General features: G+C 35.4%; 2 protein-coding genes across 2 annotated transcripts in view; one reads left to right on the top strand and one right to left on the bottom strand.

The window, feature by feature from the left end:
- The window catches only part of LOC145981385 (uncharacterized), a 446,659-nt gene that overhangs the window by 340,579 nt on the left and 85,393 nt on the right, over positions 1-20,687 (top strand). The window lies entirely within an intron of this gene.
- The window catches only part of LOC145981579 (uncharacterized), a 36,999-nt gene that overhangs the window by 736 nt on the left and 15,576 nt on the right, over positions 1-20,687 (bottom strand). The gene's annotated exons all lie outside the window — the stretch shown is intronic.

Here is a 20,687-nt window from a genome sequence, read left to right as displayed (position 1 = left end):
TGAGGATTTTAGAATTATGCATAACATTCATGGATTGCTTTGACTGTTTATCATCTACTTCCAGGGTGAATAAAAATAATTATTTTTATATAAAAATATGTTGTTTTTTAATCAATTTTTTTAAAACCCCATTTGAAATTAATTGCGTGGCTTGTGGGACCATACATTAAAATATGTTTTTTATATGGAAATATGTGGTGTTCCTGTTAATCAGAATGAAAATTTGTTTGAAGTTGTAAAAAATGTAGGGCGAGTGTTAGATATTGAAGTAGATAATCAAATGATAGACACCTGTCATAGATTAAAGAAGCCTCCTCAACAAAAATCTGCAGCCATCATTGTTAAGTTTGTTAGGCGAGTAGATAAGGATAAATTTATGGAAAGAAGAAAAGTAAAAAGAAATCTAAATTGTCTTCATTTGGGTTACACTAACAATGATATGGTATACATTAACCAAAGTCTCACCCCCCTTAGAAGGAAATTATATAGTGAAGTCAGGGCAATTAAACGGGAAAGAAATTATGCCTACATATGGGTTGATAATTCTGGAAATATAAGATTGAGAAAGAGAGAGGGTGACAAGGATGTATATGTAGCAAGAACAACTGATGACTTAGATAACTTGAAACAATAAATGGCTTCGGAAAAATGTAATGAACTGTCTGTCTACTACCAGAATGTTAGAGGGTTAAATACAAAATTACACAAACTATACTCTAGTATATCCCTCGAAAATTATGATGTAATCATACTAACAGAAACTTGGTTAAATGTAGGTGTATATGATGGCGAGTTCATAGATAACCGGTACAATGTTTATCGTCAAGATCGGGTCCATAAGGGTGTCTTGGTTGCTGTAGCAAACAAATATTCTGTTGAGGAATTTAAAATCACTATAGAATATGTAGAAATAGTATGTATCAAATTTACATTTGAATATACAAGTTACTTTTTTTTTTCAGTATATTTTCCACCAAAATCACCAATTAAGAAGTATCAGGATTTTTTTCAATTTGTTGAGGAGATTGCTAACCGGCATAGTTTTAAAGTAATTATTGTTGGTGATTTTAATATTACCACAATAATAGATGATCAATATAATTTATTGGAAGGTGGACCTATTAGTATTTCTCTTGCTAATTTTTTATCAATGGGAAATCTTAAATCTGTCAATCATGTAAAAAATATAAATGGGAAAACCCTTGATTTATTATTGACAAATATAAGTGATAGCATGACTCTTATTAGAAATTTACACCCGTTGCTTGAGGAAGACCACCACCACCCGTCACTACATATTCAGGTCTTTTTAAACAAAAAGGTTACTAGTGTTAAATCAAATCCAGTTACTGTATATAATTATGCAAGGGCAGACTTCTACAATATGTACAAACACTTGGAAAATGAAAAATGGGACAATTTAGCTACTTACAAGAATCCCAATGAAGCCTTAGACTATTTTTACAAGGTAATTAATGGTGTGATAGACATATATGTGCCGAAAATATCAATATGTAAAAAACGTTCTTATCCATGTTGGTTTACATCTGATATAATAAGAAACTTAAAAGAAAAAGAAACATACAGAAGAAAGATGAAATATTCAGACTATTATCAAACTAAATTTGTTGAATTACGTAGAAAACTAAAAAGAATGATAAATATAGCATATAAAACATATGTATCAGAAATAGAGAACAATTTAATAAGCAACATTAAACCATTTTGGAATTTTATAAGAAACAAGAAAAAAACAAATAGGAAACTAGCTTATATGATGTATAAGGGTAATAGATTGGAAACGAACGTATTAATTACTAATGGTTTTGCTGAATATTTTCAAACAGTGTATGCTTCAAATCCTTCAACATATAACATCATTGAATCCTCTGACATGATAGTATCTCAGTCGTTGGTGGTAGATTCTATCACCAACGCAGAATGCAATGAAGCCATAAAAAAACTGAAATCAACCAAATCTAGTGGTCCCGACCAATTGCCAACATACATATTCAAAGGTTGTGCCGAATTATTATGCACCCCTTTGTGTTATATTTACAATATTATTTTAAAAACTCAAATTTTTCCTGATCTTTGGAAAATCAGTAAAATTTGTCCTGTTTTAAAAAAGGGAGACCCATGCGAAATTACAAATTACCGACCCATTTCACTAATCTCAGCTCCTTCAAAAATATTTGAATATATATTATATGACAGGATATACAACCATATTAAACCTTATATATCAATAGATCAACATGGTTTTTGTCCTGGAAAGTCTACTTTAACTAATTTGGTCAATTTCACACAGAGTATATCCGATTCCCTCGATGATAGGAATTCTGTTGATGCAATATATATGGACTTCGCCAAAGCCTTTGATACTCTTGATCACGATGTATTGTTAAGTAAATTGTCTAAGTTTGGTCTCTCTCATAACTTTCTTACGTTAATATCCTCATACCTATGCAATCGAATGCAATTTGTGACATACAATCAAGCTAAGTCATACACTTACAAAGTCTGTTCCGGTGTACCACAAGGCTCCAATCTTGGACCATTATTCTTTCTATTATACATCAATGATCTACCCACAATTTTTAAATACTCAAAATGCTTACTTTTTGCTGATGACTTAAAATTGTATAAAGTAATGAAAGATTCAAATGATGCACATAAGTTGCAAAAAGACTTGGAAAATGCACAAAGATGGAGCATCGAAAATAAATTAAACTTTAATGTCACAAAATGTTTTGCAATAACTTTTTCCAGGCAAATCAAACCCAATATTTATCAGTATACAATGAATAATCGTGCATTACAAAGAGTAAATCAGATAAATGACTTAGGAGTTACATTAAATAATAAATTATCTTTTGGAACACACATTGATCAGATTTGTAATGATGCTTACAGAACGTTAGGGTTTCTAATTAGAAGTTCACAAGACATGCATAATGAAAGAGCTCTGACAAGCCTGTTTAATTGCCTTGTTCGAACCAAATTAGAATATGCAAGTGTAGTCTGGTCACCTTACACTCAATGTAATAGCAAAAAGATAGAAATAATTCAGAAGAAATTTGTTCGTTACTTATATTACAAAAAACACAAAAGATCGTCTTTTCAGGATCAGGTATCATATAAACAACTACTCAGAGAATTCAATGTTACACCTCTGTACGAAAGGAGAGTAGTATCACATAAATTATTTTTATATAAGTTAGTCAACGGGCTGGTTGACAGTCCAAGTCTCCTCCAAACATTAAAATTTAATGCTAAGAAGGACATGTTGCGGTTCAGGCACCCTTTTTATTACAGTAAATCCAACTCAACAGAACACCAGAATTCCCCCATTCTAAGACTATGTATTAAACATAATGAAATAGTCAGAAACGGTGGAGACTTGGATTTCGCTATGCCATTCATGCAATTCCTGTCCGTCCTTCGAAGAATATCACGAATAAATAATAAATAATTATAGATGTTTTCTGTGTATATGGGTATGTTTGTAAATACAATTATGCCTGTATGTGTGTATATTTATTTATATATGAGTATTTACATGTGTATAGTTATAAATGCCTCAGTCTGTATATAGATATGTACCTTGTTCTACCTCAGTGAATATCATTTTTGGATTTATGTTCTCTAGAATACTTGTGCTGGTGTTCTTTATAAAACGATTATTGTAGTTTTGCTCTCCTTTTTCTTCTATTGTTTTTGTATTGTTGGAATTATAATTTTTTAATTGTTTAAAATATATATATATGTAAGCCTATTGTAATTGGAGCGAAAGCTCTGTTATAGGTGAAATAAATAAAAAAAAAATAAAAATAAAATATAGCAAGGCTTTATCTAGTACATGGCCCTGTTTGAACAGTTTGATTAAGGCAATAAAAAATTATATGTAAATACACATTTTTCTGTTTCTGATACTGTATATATGAACCTACTATGGAAATGTTTGTTAAGTTTGTTAATGATACTATAATAATTTCAGTAAATATTCTTCCAATAAAAGTAAAACATCCTGGATGTACTCTATAAATGTAATTTAAGATATTTTTATAGTCTTTGTAGCTGAATTTGGCATTTTTTTAATGATAGTTTGCGAAATATCACCTGCCATGTTTATTTACAATTTAATGATAATGACACTATATCCAGTTTAACATAATTAGTATATTGTATATTTTTCTACACAAAATTGGATTGGATTGATTTGTTGTTTTAAGTCCACTTTATGCACAGTAAGGCTAATCGGGACTGGACCTACAGTTTAAAGTGGGATCCGAACCACTATGTGCCTCCACCGGGAATCGAACCCGGGGCCCCTTGATTACAAGGCGACGACGCTACCACTGCGCCATCGGGGAGGCCTCTACACAAAATGTTTGCTATTTTTGCTCAAAAACATTATTGAAATTTAAATCAAGAGAAATGTAAGTGCATTTACATTTACTTTTCTATGAGCTTCCCACCATCAGTACATATATTTTGTTTCCATTTTTTTTCTTTCTTAGAGCCTAATAAACACCATTAAATGATTACTACTAGTAGGAGATGTGAGGAGATGGAAAAAAGAAAATAGAAGGGAGGAACAAGAGACACGGATAAGAGTGTGGAAATTGAAGGATAACATGATAAAAGAGAAATATCAAGAAATATTGCGAACAAAAGTGCCAAGAGATGAACCCAAAAGAGCAGAAACAGAATGTATAAGATTTAAAACAGAATTAGTAGATGCAGCTGAAAAGGTATGAGGTAGGACAAGCAAGAAATTAAAGAAGAAATGAAATAAGAAAAAAACACCATGGTGGAATGAAAGAACTAGAGACTTAGTGGAAAACAAAAATGATGCATTTAGAAAATGGTTTAAAGTTAAATCACAAAATGAAGGAAAAGAGAACGTGGAAAAGAAGAAAGAGGCAAGAACAGTAGTAAAGGAGGAAAGAAGAAAGTGGATGGAAGAATGTGCCAAAGTGCTAGAAGAAGATGCAGATGGGAACAAGAAAGTATTGTATGGATTAGCGAGAGAAAGGAAAAGAGAAAGGGGATGTAAGGGATAAAAGGGAAACATTGTAGAAGAGGATGAAGAAATAAGGAGAATGTGGAAATATCATTTTGAGAAATTGCTGAATGTGAAAAAAGGAAATGAAAATGAAGTGAAGGAAAAAGAAAACCGGAAGGAAAAAGTGAATCTCACATGGAGGAGTGGAGGAAGCTCTGAAGAGAGGTAGAGCACCTAGAGTAGATGAAGCGCCAGTGGAAATGATACTAGGACCAGGAATGATTTGTGTGCAGTGGCTGGATAGAGCATTGAAAGTAGTGTGGCAAGAGAGAGAAATGCCAAGAGATTGGACAAAGGGACTAACAGTTCTCATATTCAAGAAGGGTGACAGAAAGGAATGTATAAACTACAGAGGAATAACACTTAGTGCCACTTAGCAAAGGTGTATGAGAAAATATTAGAGAAAATAAGAAGAGAAGTAACAAAGAGACAAAAGAAAGATCCAGGCAGTGGAGAGGAAATTTTTAAAGAGTTTGGGGAAGACTAGAAGTTATAGAATGAGGAGATCCCACAGACAGTGGGTGTGGTGAAGCTTCAGGACAAGATAGATCAGGCACAGATGAGATGGTTCGGACACATGAAGAAGATGGATGCAGAAAGACTACCAATAAGAGCTTACCATGTACAAGGAGTGGGAATAAGGCCAAGGACGAGACCAAGATGTCGGTGGAAAGAGCAGATAGCAGACAAGAGTTAGAAGAATATGACAAGATTGGAACACCGTGGAAAGAGAGGAGTTGTGGAAGACCAGGAAAAAATGGAGAGGCTTGACTTCTATGCCGACCCAGCCAGAGGTAGGAAACGGCGAAAAGTGATTCTGATATCTACAAAATCCTTATGTACATTACTAAAAATTATTTGAAGTAATTTTTTTTTCAAAATCATCTGATTTAAATAGTTATATAAATCAACCTGATTTAAATAAATTCACCTTGTCTACTTCAATAATATTTGTACCTTGTGATTTCACAGAAAAATGGAAAATAAAACTATCTGAAATTAAACTCTGATCTGAGACACCATTCTTAATCTTCCAACCGAACTTAAAGAATATAAAAATTTCTAGAAGGAAGTAATGCTTCCAATCTTCTAGATTTGGGTTGAAATTCAGTACTATCTTCTGAATGTGTACCATGTAAATAGCTATTAAAAAAAAAATTGGGTTTGTACGTGGGTAGTTCAATAAAGTGTAGCTTCAACCTACTTCATATCAAAGAGCATGATGCATATCTGTTTACTACATAAGGGTCATTCCATGTCAAATCAACCAAAAAAAAAATATTTTTGAACCTTCCGGATTATGACTTTTTAAGATTCTTCGTTTATTCATAGTACCTATCAAGAGGATGAAAACTGCCAAATTTAAGATCTTTTGGGCTCATAGTTTTATGCTATCACTGCAGATTTCAAAATTTGACTACCAACAGTGCAATATTTTATAATGGTATGTTTTTGAATTTGATTTAATTGATTGATTGATTTGCTTCATTACACTTTGCTTTTATTCTACTTTTGGTTAATTTGTGAAGATGGGGATAAGTTATGATATGATGAATGGACACTCGCATTCATGCCCAGGCCAGGATTCAAACCGAGGACCCCTGGCATTGTAGTGCAATGTGCTAACTACTACACTCTGGAGGCCGGCTATTAAAATTCAGATGATGCAGAAAACACAACGAAGCACATACTGTACTTGCTATTTATTTTTAATGAACTGTACTTGGAAATTCAAGTACAGGTGAAGATTTTTCAGGCACTCTGTATGTGTTAACCTTGGCCTGGATCATTGTAAAGGTTTATGTATTGTAATTAGAAATAATATGGATGCTTGATTCTGTTAATGGCATTGAGTTGTGTTTGGGTAATGTCAGGTAACTAAAATGAGCCTCGTCATTTGCTAGGTAACTCAGCTGTACAGGGGCAGAACCTTGCTGACTTGGAACCGAGATGAACACAACTTACACAGGCTGAGTACAGTGTATCTTGGTATATTATCTTTCTGGCCCAAGTGGCATGATAATGGCCTTTTCCTAATTTGAAGTTTTTCAAGCATATTTCTCTTGTTGGTTAAAGTTGTGAAATTATTGGTAGAAGGACACAGGGGTCATATGGAATCTATGCTGTTACATTAAACTCAGGAAATACTTCTCTGACAATCATACACATTTTTAACATTTTACATATTCTATTCATTAGACATTACCTACTTGCAGGAGCATAACTAACAAATTCTGCACCCCCTCCTCTACCTTCAGTTGCATTCATTTAAAAAAGCTAAAGCTCTTTTTTTAAAATATTAATACACACCTACGTTTATCTGTATTAGGTACATTCGAATGTGAATGTATACCACGCAAAAACTGGCACGAAAGGTTAAGACAACAGGCAAACTTTACACGAGTTTTAAGAAGTAAGTCATACCTCGCTAAGAAGTCTATGATGTTGAGAAAATATTGCAGAAATACTTTGTACACTTGTCACAACTTCTCAATGTCCCAGCAGAGCCAAATTACAAGTAGATAATGTTATTAATACATCTAAAATTCTTTTAATGGTTTCGCACTTCTTATCCATACTTTGTTGCAACATTATTAGAACATATTTATCATTTTTGCAGGCTCTATGTCATACAAAATGCATTCAAGGTGTGAGTTCGGCATATTTCCTGTTCTTTGATTGTTTGATTATTTTTTTATATTAACTTTTATAAGAATTTATTTTTTGTTTTGTTTATTTTTACAAATCATTAATTTTGTCGTTACACCATTCAAACCTATCAGGAAACAACCTGCACGGTTCACAATAAATAGCATCTAATAAAGATGAATAACATAAACAAAATATCTCTATTCTCTGTCTGGCTTAGTGCCAGTGTAATAATAATAGGAGGTGAAATATCACCCGTCTTTCCAGAAAGGTAGTTGTGTTTTACTTGGTTTGGATGATAAAAATTGAAACTGTAAATACAAACCAATATTGGGATTCACAAAGTCAAAATTTCACTTGTTGCACCTCTTATAATGACCTAATGATTTAAACTACGAGGGATGATCGGAAAAAAAGGTTACAAAGCATATAACTTTTGTTTTATTCACTGTAACATAACGAAAATGTATGTGTAAATCAATAACATGTTTGTCTTGTTGCAAGTTTGAGGACTTCGGATTCTGACCATGTATACCCGAGAAAATTGGTCAAGAGTAGAAGTGCGGGCAGTGGTGCGGTTCCTGTGGGCCAAAAACACTACACCTGCTGACATTCATAGGCAGATTGTGGAGGTGTATGGGGAGGGGACAATTTCAAGGCAACATGTAGCGAAGTGGTGTTGTGCCTTCAAAGAAGGACGGACCAGTATTGTTAATGACAACCCTGGACACGGCGGTAGGCCCAGTACCTCAAACACTGACATGAACTGTTCTCTTGTGGATGAGTGTATTCGTGAGGACAGAAGAACATTACGCTCAATATCAGCTGAGCTGGGACTACCATTTGGTTGGCTGGCCACCATTATCTGACATGTGATGTCAAAAGAGCTGCCTCACGGTGGCTACAAGAACTTGACGCAGATTTCTGTGCAACCGGTATGGAAAACCTCATCTACCGTTGTGACAAGTGCTTGAACAAAAAAGGTGATTACATCGAGGACTAGTGTTGAGTGCCCTCCATCATCAGGTGTGTTGATCTTCCAGCTATGTCTAACACATACGTCATAATAGGCTTTCTAACCTTTTTTTTTTTTTCGATCATCCCTCGTACTTGCAAATGAAGTATTTTGTCGACTCTGATAGTTCACTTTATACTTTTCTAGTAAATAACATTTTCTGTTTCTGTTTGTAGGGACAAAAAAATATAATATGTTTGTTTTAAAATATATCTTAACTCTGAAAGGAAAACTTTCTTAATTTATCATTCTTACTGCACCCCACACCCTTTGCACCATGGGGGTGGAGGGTTGTTATTTAAGCCACTGCCTACTTCCATTTTCACTATTATTAACAAGCGAGAATTGAAAATGTATTTGTTTTCCCTTTCAGAATTATGGAATAGATTATAAAATTGGCTATAACTCTTCAGCCAATACTTTGTACTGACATATTTCAGTTTTACATGCAATATTGAGAACTTAACAACACTTTAACAATGTAGGGTCCAGGGAGGAGGATATGTCCAATTTTCAAAATTTCCCAAAAATTAAGACTTTAAAAAATGTTGCATCATTTCCTTTTTCCTTTCAAAAATGGGCCTGAGGATTACATATTCTCAAGGAGTGTTTTTTGTCATACTTGCCTGCAAATTTGATCATATGGATGATATCAGAAGTGAAATTTTGGATTTTTTCCATAAGCTAGCAACACTGCTGCTCTTACACTTCATTATCATTATTTCCAACACAAAGTATCAGCCAATTTTCAATCAAACTTTGCATTGTTGTAAGGAATGTAATACTTGTAAATACTACATTTTCTCATTCACTTTGGTCTTTTTGGTCACTTTGGTATTGTGGTGGCCACAGAGGGAAAAGCTTGTGGGCGGGGCCAGACTAGGTGGGGAAGGGTGCGGGATGAAAGCAACGAAAGCTGTGCCGTATAACGGCCGTAAACAAAACGCCTTCTGCTGCCAATTTCTTTTTATTCTCAACAATGGCCAGTGCAGGGGTGCCCACAGGGGGGTTTCATGATGCGCCTTGAAATGGAATTTGAATCATGGAATTTTTTGGGGGGGGACAAAATTTTATATATCTTCACACAAAAATGGGGGGATCGTATTGTTTGATTGACTTGTTATTGATTTTTAGTTTTGGTTATTATGTATAGTTTTTCTACCTACCTGTGATAGGGTTGAAATGAAACACCACCTCTTATGCATTTAGAATCGGTTTGGATGGAGAGGGGCATGGTACTAGCATTAATACAAGGGGGACAAGGGGTCATTGCCCCCCCCACCCCCACCAACCTTCGACGGAAGTCAATTCTAGGGTAGCAAGGGGACAAACTTTGACGGCCAAGGGCATCTGTAGGGGAGCACAGAGGAGCAATTATCCTTCGATTTCAAATTCTATGCAAATAAAAATACATTCTGTAAAATTTTCTTGCTTGCTTCGCTTGCATTATCTGCTTTTCTAGTTTTCGTAAAGTTCAGAGCTTTAACTAGGAGCGGAGGGACTCGGCCATGGGCGCTGAGTGATCTAAAAATAGTTGTAAAAGAGAGAATGCCATTGCGTCCAGTGAAATTATTTGCACCCAATTAAATCAATATTGTTTTCAATTGCAAAAAATTGGATCTAAAAGTTTTCTTACTTCGCTCGCATTCTGCTTCATTTTTGCAATATAATGTATTTAAATAATATGTGTAGTATATTTGTATTGAATAAACTTTCAATACGTACACAATTTAGTGTTAGCTTGTTGAATATGTATTTTCTATTTTATGTCGCATATGTGTAAACCATATGTTGTCCGTGAAAGTTAGACATGTATCTTCGGAATGCATTTATCATTCATTTTCTGCCATTCAAAAATACAGTTTGCATGCTTGTTTTCCATTATTAGCTAATGTGAAATTGACGGTTTTGAAAAATGTTTCATATCGTTTGTTCCAAACAAATGATTTTGCACAGACTTCTACCCCCCCTTTGCACAATTTATGAGGATAATAACATTTTTGTTACTACTACTACTACTGGTAGTAGCAGTAATAATAATAATAAAGCCATTATTAATATTATTATTATTATTATTATTGGTATGTCTATCCTGGTACTTGCCCCCACCAGACAAAATTCGTGGTTGCACCTCTAGTATTCCATTTTTCCACAAATTTTGTCTCACAAAAAATAAAAATTGAGTAATTAATTTGGCTTAGCAGGGGGGAGTGCATCATGGGCCTGGGGAGAATAGGCACCCCTGGGCCAATGTATTGTTTTACACAAATAAATAATATTGCACGTTTGTTTATTGTCTTTTAAGAAAACAATGCAATGCAAGAACGCCAGTAATTGGCCTGTAAATGGTACATAACTTATTTCTTTGCACAACTGCCACCCTAAAAACCCCAAATTTCCTGTGAATGAGCCTTTATGATGCCTCTAGCGCAAACTCATTAAAGCCTGTAAATCGTTGAGCTCGTTTCGGATGCTTCTTGCCCGGCGTTTCCAACAGGGATGTTCCATCCTTTTCTCGCCATTGTTTTGCTTCCTTCCGGATATTATAAACGGTGGATTTCCCAAATCCCATTAGAGCAGCTGTCTCTAAAACACATTAATTTACTGTTTTACCTCGTGCAAATAGGTTCTCGAACACAGTCAACACTATGCCGGGCTCTTCTGATGCGAGCTGACATGTTTACTACAGAACTACTGGACTGCGAATGAGCACAATAGTTACAATGTTGAGTTATGTTGATTTATGATGAGTTTGTAATGTGAATTTATGAACGTACGTGTTGTGTTATGTTTAGTTATGATGAGTTTGTAATGTGAATTTATGAACGTACGTGTTCAAAATGAAACAAATGACTATCGAATATAGTAAACAGTTTGTGAAAAGTTATGTACCATATCTAAGTTATGAATACAAGAAAAATTAATATTGGAATCTAGTTTTATGTTGATACAAATGTGTAGGTTTCAATAATTTGGCGACCCAGTTTCCAGGATTCGAATTAGTAAGTGTTTAGCTATGCGTTTTTCTTAATAATATAGTTAAATAATGACAGATAAAGGGAAAAGATCAACACGAAAAGGACAAACTATTGATGAAAGCTTGATTTCTGACAATGCGGAAATCAATGTTGAAAATTTGGGTTGTTGTAAGGATCCAGATAAGAATGCTAAGTGTATAACTTGTCGCAAATGTGGAAAGTTATATCACCATAAATGTCTACAGTTAGCAGCGTTACATTCCAGTAATTCTGATACATTTGATCAGTACTTGTGCAAAGTATGTGATCCGATGTTTAGCCAGCATGGGACTGAACACAATAAAGATACTAATTTCAATGCATTATTGGAGACAATAATTCATAAAATGGATGACGTTCAGTTGCAGTTTACAGAAAGTCAGGAGCACATGAAACAACAGCTTGCAGACAGCCAAGCGCAGATGAAACAGCAGCTTACAGACAGCGAAGAGCATATGAAACAGCAACTCACTGATCAAATGAAAAAGTTTTCTGAAAGTCAGGAGTTAATAACTGCGACTCTTTCAGAAAGTTTCAATCAGTCTCTTGTTACGTTTCGCGCTGAACTCCGAGAAGAAATAAAACAGGTGGCTGATGCTTGCAAAATAAATACTAACGCCCTTAAAAATGAGGTTAAAGAGGAATTAAGTGGTGTGCAGTCTAATATAGAATCACTTATTGCAAAGACTTCTTCTCATCAGGAACATCTCGTCGAACTAACGTCACAAGCGGAAGAACAAACCTGCAATATAAGTGCTGTTAAAATTACACTAAATGAACAACAAGTATCTATTTCTCGCTTAGAAGATGAGATTGGTGTAATTAAAACTAAAATAGGGCACATTAGTAGTACAAAAGTGTTAGCTCCTGAGAATGATAATGCACCAACCGTTGATAAAATATCTGACGTGTCTGAAGCCAATCAAGTCGATGTAAATTCTCAAACTGCACAAACTACTCCAATAACAGCTTTAACTAGAAACCATGTTAAGAGAAAGAAGAAATTTGTTTCTTTTGAAGGCAAAAATACAAACGCAACTTCATCCGATACAGATGTAACAGATTTTGGGAGTGAAGATTCGAATACTACGCATGTAAAGCAAATGTACAAGGGCAAGAGAACGAAGAGAAGCAGATTAGTTAGGGAGCGCTATCAGGCCATCAATAATGTTAATTGTAAACAGTGTGCAAGTGCTTCTTTCACTAATTCATATGTCACACGAGATTTGTGCGGTTGTGATAATTCGTTACAAGGGCAATTTAACACCGGTTCTGTTCACAACTCGCCTGACAATTGCACTAGCAATGTCCATGCTTGTTTCCCGGGCTGTTCAACAAATGGTATGACTACGGATTCTATTAACTGTAGCATTCATACCAATTCCTGCCCATTAACAGTTTGCAGAAATAGTTGTGTGTTAGACAATAATTCTGAACGAATTAATGCTACATATAATCGCGGCAGAGGTTTTGGTACTGCCAGAAGTAATGTACACTTCATAAGTCCGAATAATCAGGATAGCACAGTAGTAACTACAGTACCGTTTGACCCAATGACACCTCGTATTCAGAATTCGATGACTTCGTTGAATAACCGTCCTTCACAAGCAATAGTAACTGGCTGTAATGAGACTATGCAACGCATATTAAAAGTGAGTGACTTGAACCTACTCCCAAAGTTCGGGGGAAATTTAGAGAAACAAAGTCCTAGAGACTATATTGATCAGTTAGTTTCAACATTCAATCTAATGGGAGTTCCGGAGGAATACAGGTTGAATAGTATATACAAGTGTTTTTACGGCAAGGCATTGTTATGGTATAATTCTCATAAGAAGAGATTTTCATGTTTTCAGGATTTCGTAGGAAAGTTTTTGCATCATTATGCTTCTGAACAAGTAGTACAAGCACAATTGGCAGCTCTACGAACAAGAAAATATGATCCTAATGTTGATGAAAACTTAGCTACTTTTGCATTAAAACTCTATTCTGCCTATTCAAATTTGGAAGAAGACCCATCTGAATCTGATATGATTCAGTTAGTGTTGCGACAAATACCGAGAAATGTGTCAGAATATGTGTCATGTCATGACATACCAAGTATGGACAGACTGATATCTATTTTAGACAGAATTGATTTGGTTCATTCGGGAAAAAACAAATCTTTTAGAGTTCCAGAGGACCAGAAAGAATTTATGAGAAGAAATAAGACAGCCAAATTTCTGAACAACAAATCCAAACAATCATTCAATGTTGGACAAGTTTCTGTCAAAACGCAAGATTTTCGTAAGACCAGGAATTTTACATCTTCCCAAAATGCCGAACCTACAACAATTGGTGGTGCAAGTAGATTTTCGAGCAACGTTCAGCAATCAAATCCATGCTCAAATCAACAGATCCAAAATACTTTACGAACGGATGAAGGCTTTTCATCTCCGAATAGTGTTCAACCAAATACACAAAGTGGTTATAACAGACGTCCAGTAAGGAATCAACGGGGTAGATGTAATTGGAACACAGTACGAAGCAACACTGAACAATCTAAACAACAATCTCAACCTTCTTTAGCTGAACCGTGGTTAAGGCCTTCGCAGAGTATGCAGGTGAATCCATCTGTACCTTTACCTCAGTGGAATGCAAATAATTTAAATTCCATGGTGCAATATCCTACTCAACCGTGGATATTCTCTCCCTGGACTACACCATTTACTTCTTGCAGTACTACAGTAACTCAGCCAAGTATATATCCAGCGAATAACTCTTTATGGCATGTAAGGCAGAGTAATGAGCTCCGGTTCCTCTGTCCAGTTAATTACAAGGAGCATATTCATCACTATACTCCAACATCAATTGAAGATAATGTCAATTTTCATAGCAACACATCTGTTGTTCCCAACCATTCGGAAAAGGAAGTTCTTACTATAAACTTTGTACTCGATTGGTATGAAGCTGAACCAGAATGGGTAATGGACGATGACGGTGTTCTTGTTTCAAACAGAAGAGTTATTGTGTTGCCAGGTGAAATTTGTGTCTTAACCATTAACTGTATTATTGATTGTGGGAGTCAAGCAAATTTAATGGATTATGCAACTTGGTTAAAATTGAAAACTATTATTCCTACTGCTAGATTAGATTCAGTGGATAATGTTAAATTATTTTCTTTTGCTGGTGACAAAAGATTTAGAGTTATTGGTTCTAAGAATATTAGTTTAATAATAGCTTCAGAGCACTTTCATATAGAGTTATATGTTATTAAGCAGTTACATGCCGAAGTAATATTAGGATTGCCATTTCTTTGGCGCTTCGGAGCAATAATTGATTTCAAGAAGCAAAATATCACATTATCAAGTGATAAGGGAGTTCAATCTAATTATGTCTTAGAAACGACTGACACATTCCCTTCATGTTCTCTTCAAAGTAACTTTGTAACATTTTATAAGAATTCTGAGGAAGAAGAGGATGAAAACTACTTAGCATCAGAAACCGATCTTAAAGCTACTTTAGCTGATAATAGTTTGTTGATTGCTACTGATGAAATGTATGATTTATTTTTTAAGTTATTGTTAAGTTTCAGAACATTGTTTTCTGATAAACCAAGGCCAGCTAAAGTAGAGCCTTACGAGATTAAATTAAATACAACAGAAACAATTGTAGCTCCCATATATCCTATACCTATAGCTCGAAGAGATGATTTGGAGAAGGAACTCACTAAATGGAAGTCTTGGGGAGTCATTCAAGAATCGGCTTCACCTTATTTAAATCCACTACATATAGTACCAAAAGCTGGTGGACAGTGGCGGCCAGTGGTTGATTTTCGTCGTTTAAATAAATATGTGATATCTCCTCTAGTTCGTGTGGAACCGATTAATGAACTACTTCAGAGATTTCAAGGAGCTACAGTGTTTTCAACCTTGGATTTATCGTCGGGTTATTTCCAAATTCCACTTACAGAGTGCTCTTACAAGTATACAGCATTTTCATACAGAGGCCGACAGTACGTGTTTAAATTCTTGCCGTCTGGCATAACGTCAGCTGTATCTGTTTTTGTGGAAAGAATGAATCAGATTTTTAATCCATCTACAAGTTCGTTCCTCATTTGTTACATAGATGATCTTCTTATATTTTCACCTGATTTGTCTTCTCATTATGAGCAATTGAAATATGTGCTAGAGACACTTCATAAGGTAAATATGTCTGTAAAATTGTCTAAGTGCAGGTTCATTAGGACTGAAATTAAATTTCTAGGACATATAATATCTGGCACCGAAATAAAAGTAGATCCGGAGAGCAATAAGGCAATCTCCGAATTTCCAGTTCCAAAATGTAAGAAGGATGTTCGTCGTTTTCTGGGTTTGGCTAACTGGAGGAGAAAATTTGTGCGAAATTTTGCAACTGCTGCAGCTCCTTTGTATCAATTACTGAAAGGAAACTCAAACTGGTGCTGGACGGAAGATCATCAGCAGTCCTTTAATAACCTAAAGAAATTAATCTTATCATCTTCATCATTAGGACAACCTGATTTTAATAAGGAATTCTGTATTAATGTTGATGGTTCTAAGATCGGCGTAGGAGCAGTACTTTGGCAACCGGATGAAGATGGAAATGTAAATGTCATTCAGTATGTCAGTCGCACTTTGAAAGGGGTTGAAACCACGTACAGTACACATGAAATAGAATGCCTTGCTATTCTTTATGCCGTGGAAAAGTTTACCGTGTATATTACTGGAAGACATTTTACAATCTACAGTGACCACAAATCGTTGTGCTGGCTTGAATCAGTAAGGACACTGAACCCTAGGTTGAACCGATGGGCACTTAAGCTACAATCATATAACTTTACAATCGAACATGTAGCTGGTTCTCAAAATCCAGTTGCTGATACGTTAAGTCGTTATCCAATTAGTAAATCACCAGTGACTACGATTAAAGAAATGTACGTAAATCACGTAATCTCAGATATAGAACCCAATTTTTGGCGAAGTGCACAAGAGAAAGATCCGCTTTGTTCGTCATTAAGAAGAAAATTGGAGTCTCAAGAAGTAAATCTGATAATTAAAAGGAAGTATTCCGTTCATGATGGCATACTATTTTTCAAACCCTATGTAGATGATGATTGGAAGATAATAGTTCCTAGTGCTTTAATTGGAGATGTTTTGTATAAACAGCATGATTTAAAGGGACATTTCGGTTATTTTAAAATTTATGATTTTTGTAAAAGGTTTTATTATTGGCCTAAAATGCGTAAAAGTATTAAGGACTATTTAAGAAACTGTCTTTCATGTGCAAGGGATAAGCAATGCACCTTTAAAATTTCAAAGGAAGAATTACATGTGTATTCAACCAAACCTCACTACTTACTTTCAGCCGACTTAATTGGTCCATTACCTTTGTCTAAAGGTTTCCAACATATATTAGTCATTGTAGATGTAATGAGTAAATTTGTGATGGTTTATTGTCTTCGACGTGCAACCTCAAAGGAAATAATTAACAAGTTTGGAATTTACTTTAATCATTACCCAAAGTGTAAGGTAATTCTCACCGACAATGGTTCGCAATTTAAGTCAACTGAATTTAAAAGTTATTTGGATTCTGTGAGTGTTAAACATGTGTTAACTTCACCATATGCACCTTTTGCCAATCCTGTCGAACGTTACAATAAAGAGCTGGTGAGACTATTGAGAATGTTTTGCAAGTATAACCATAAACTTTGGTTTAATTATGTGAATATTGTCGTCCATCTATTGAATAATTCAAAATCGGAAACAACCGGTTTCACACCATCTGAACTTTTTATGCATGTTGATTATCACGATGAAATAATAGACAAAATAAGTTGGCCAGATGACTTGAAACATTTACCTTGGAAGACAAAATGTATAATGGCTGAAGCAAATGTAAAACAGAAAAACCAAAAGATTAAAAGGGATTTTAATGAACCTAAACATCCGATAAAATCTGGTGACCTGGTTCTTGTTAGAAACCATCTTAAAAGCAAAGCTATTAGTGATAGCCAGGGTTGGCATGTTTAAAACAAAAGTGTTTAAAACACTTTGTTTTAAACGTTTAAAACACACGGCTTTGTTTTTTTTTACAAATGTTTTAAACGTTTAAAACAATGTGTTTTAAACATGTTTTTTTAGAAGTGTTTAAAACACATTTTGGTACTTGATATTTTATAATCTATGATTTTTTTTTTGTTTGGCAACCCTGTTTTTTCATTGAATCTGTGGCAATTAATCCGTGCTTTAGGGGTCTCACTTATCGCACAACACTTGACCAACCTTTTGTTCTGACGTCACGGGAGAAAGCTTTTTAATTTTAGGGCACATGCCTACGTTGTATGCACAAGGTAGCAAAACTGTTGTGCGACAACAAAGACCCGTGCTTTACTGTAGAAATCGAAACTTCTCAGTTCTTTGTTTCCTACCGTTCTGTAAGTTTGAGACAGGTGGAAGCTGGAAACTAATATCTGAATACACAATGCGTGATTTTGATCATGACGTGATTTTTATTTCTCTTGCGATACGATTCATTGGTTTGTACAACTGAATGAAGCGCAGATGGTTACTTTTGGTAACATAATTTTGTACTTGGAAAGATAAATTGATCTGGAGAATTTATTATGACACTGCAGGTTGTTTTCTGCTATATAAACTGTTCAGGTAGCAGGAAATATTTCACCTTGATTTTTCCAGGACGAGGATAGTAATTCAATAATATTTAGTTTCTTGAAATTTAGATGAATATGAATCCTAACCTACTTCAACAGTGACGAAAAAAGGGGGCTATTACCCCCAACCTTTGTCCCTGCAGTAGAGGTGTGCGGGATCCCGAAAAGTCGGGACCGGGATCGGAGGCAAAACAGGCCCGTAGCTAGAGGGGGGCAGGGGGCAACTGCCCCTCCCTGAGAGCCTGCTTTGGCACATCTGTGAAAAATTAAGAACACATTCCTACCTGAAATTCTCAATAATCTTTACAATTATATCATGTGTTACTCTAGCAACATAACAAAGGCACTTATTGATTTTGTGATTTATTAGGGTGTGTGGGATTCCGTATAATGTCGTATCATGATTGGGGGGAGGGGGAATTGCTTCCAGATTCAGACTTCGGAAAATGATTTCGCAATTTTCAGTATCTAGAAGAGTTGTGACATTTTGAGTAGTCTTGTATTAAAAGTTCGTAAAGGTGTCGGATGTTTTTCTTGGGATGTGTTGCTATGAACTTGGAACTGCTTAAATTTTTGCTTCATGTGATAGAGAGAGGGAGTGGATATTTGAGTTTTGTTACGTATCGTTGCATTTCTGCCACTTCTAGCTAATGGCAACAATGACTGATGACGTGAAATTGATGAAGAGACACTCACAAACAGTGCCGAAACTACAGGGGGGCATGGGCATTGCCCCCCCCCCCACCTTGGACGGAAGTCCATTCTATGGGAAGCAAACATTGAAGTAAAAAACAAGACTAGGAGAATCTAAGAATAGCAGGACAATTGGATACTCATGATGGAATTAGTTTTTACGTGTTCCTTGCATTTTTATTACAGACGGCCAAGGGGACTTGCAAGGGGCAATAGCCCCCTCCATTTCAAATTTTATACAAATAACAATACATTTCGTAAAATGTCCTTGCTCGCTTCGCTCGCAATATCTGCTATTCTTACAGTCCAAGTTCAGAGCCATAGCTATGGGGCGGCGGGAGTCGGTCCTGGGAGCCAAATGATCTATAGTAAAAAAAATGTTTACGGGGTACCATGGCATTCTCTTTAAGTTATTTGCGCCCTATTAAAACAATTTCTTTCTATGAAATTGAATATGAAATATTAAAGATGACACTAATCCAAGAAGTCATTGATCAGTCAAGGGATTCCTATTTGTTTGTCAGGTGTCAAAACATGTATTTCAACTATAATATAATACAATTCACACAATATTTTGCAAAATGGTTAACGTAACCAGTAGGCAAACATTGTCTGTAGTGATGCAAGAGTCTCCCCTTTGAAGTAAATAGAGTCCGTGGTGGACTAAGGGACCCATGCTTTAATGTTTTAGCAAGTACAAAAAATGTATTACAAATTTTTACACAATCCATCAAAGTGTAGATAATATGTAACCATTATTATTTAATTAATTCGATTTTTCTTACATAACACAATACAATGGTGTTGTTGGATTCACATTAGATACCTTTGTGAGTAAAAATCTTGCATCCTGGAAACCAGAGGGAATCATTATGAAGCATGATTTATAAAGGGCTCCCTTAATCAGTTTTGCAGAGAGGCCCAAAGCTGTTGGTACATATTGATCATCTATTAAAATTATCGGCCTGTAGATATCAAGTTGATACAGTCTCTATTAGCTTATTTATGTTAAACTTTATATTCTTTGAAGTGGCGTGCCCAGGATTTTCGAAAGGGAGGGGTTATGTCTACATTTTTAAGTAGTCATTCCTCATTTTGCCATATTTTCCTGCCTTTGACGTTATTTTTTTTTTAAATATTGGACCAAAATTGAGGGTTATAACTCCCACTAGTCCCCCTTGGGCACGCCACTGATTCTTTGACAATCTGGAAAGATCATTATCGAAATGTTGCTATTTGATGCTGCTCGAAGCTTTTATTGATCGTTGCAGTTTCAAGATATCATCCACTTATCTCTTTTGGGGGAGGGGGCAAGTGCCTCTGTGTACCCTGCTATATCTGCCAATGTGACACAATATATTAAGAAATTACCCCCTCTAGGATTGACTTCGCGCCCCCCCCCCCCCCCCCCACACACACAAAGAATTCCTGGCTACGTGCCTGGGGCAAAAATTCCCGGCCCGTTTGCGACTTCGGGAAATGACTTCCCGACTTTTCGGGATCCCAAGCAGTCGGGAAATACCGAATGGTCATTTTAAAAAGTCGTCAATTCTCGACGTTTTCTGCATTGTAAAT

This window comes from Lepisma saccharinum, chromosome 29 (assembly GCF_977018435.1).
Source record: "Lepisma saccharinum chromosome 29, izLepSacc3.1, whole genome shotgun sequence".
In the NCBI taxonomy this organism is placed as follows: domain Eukaryota; kingdom Metazoa; phylum Arthropoda; class Insecta; order Zygentoma; family Lepismatidae; genus Lepisma; species Lepisma saccharinum.
Note: the sequence above shows the minus strand (reverse complement) of the source record. Positions and strands in the feature narration are given on the sequence as shown.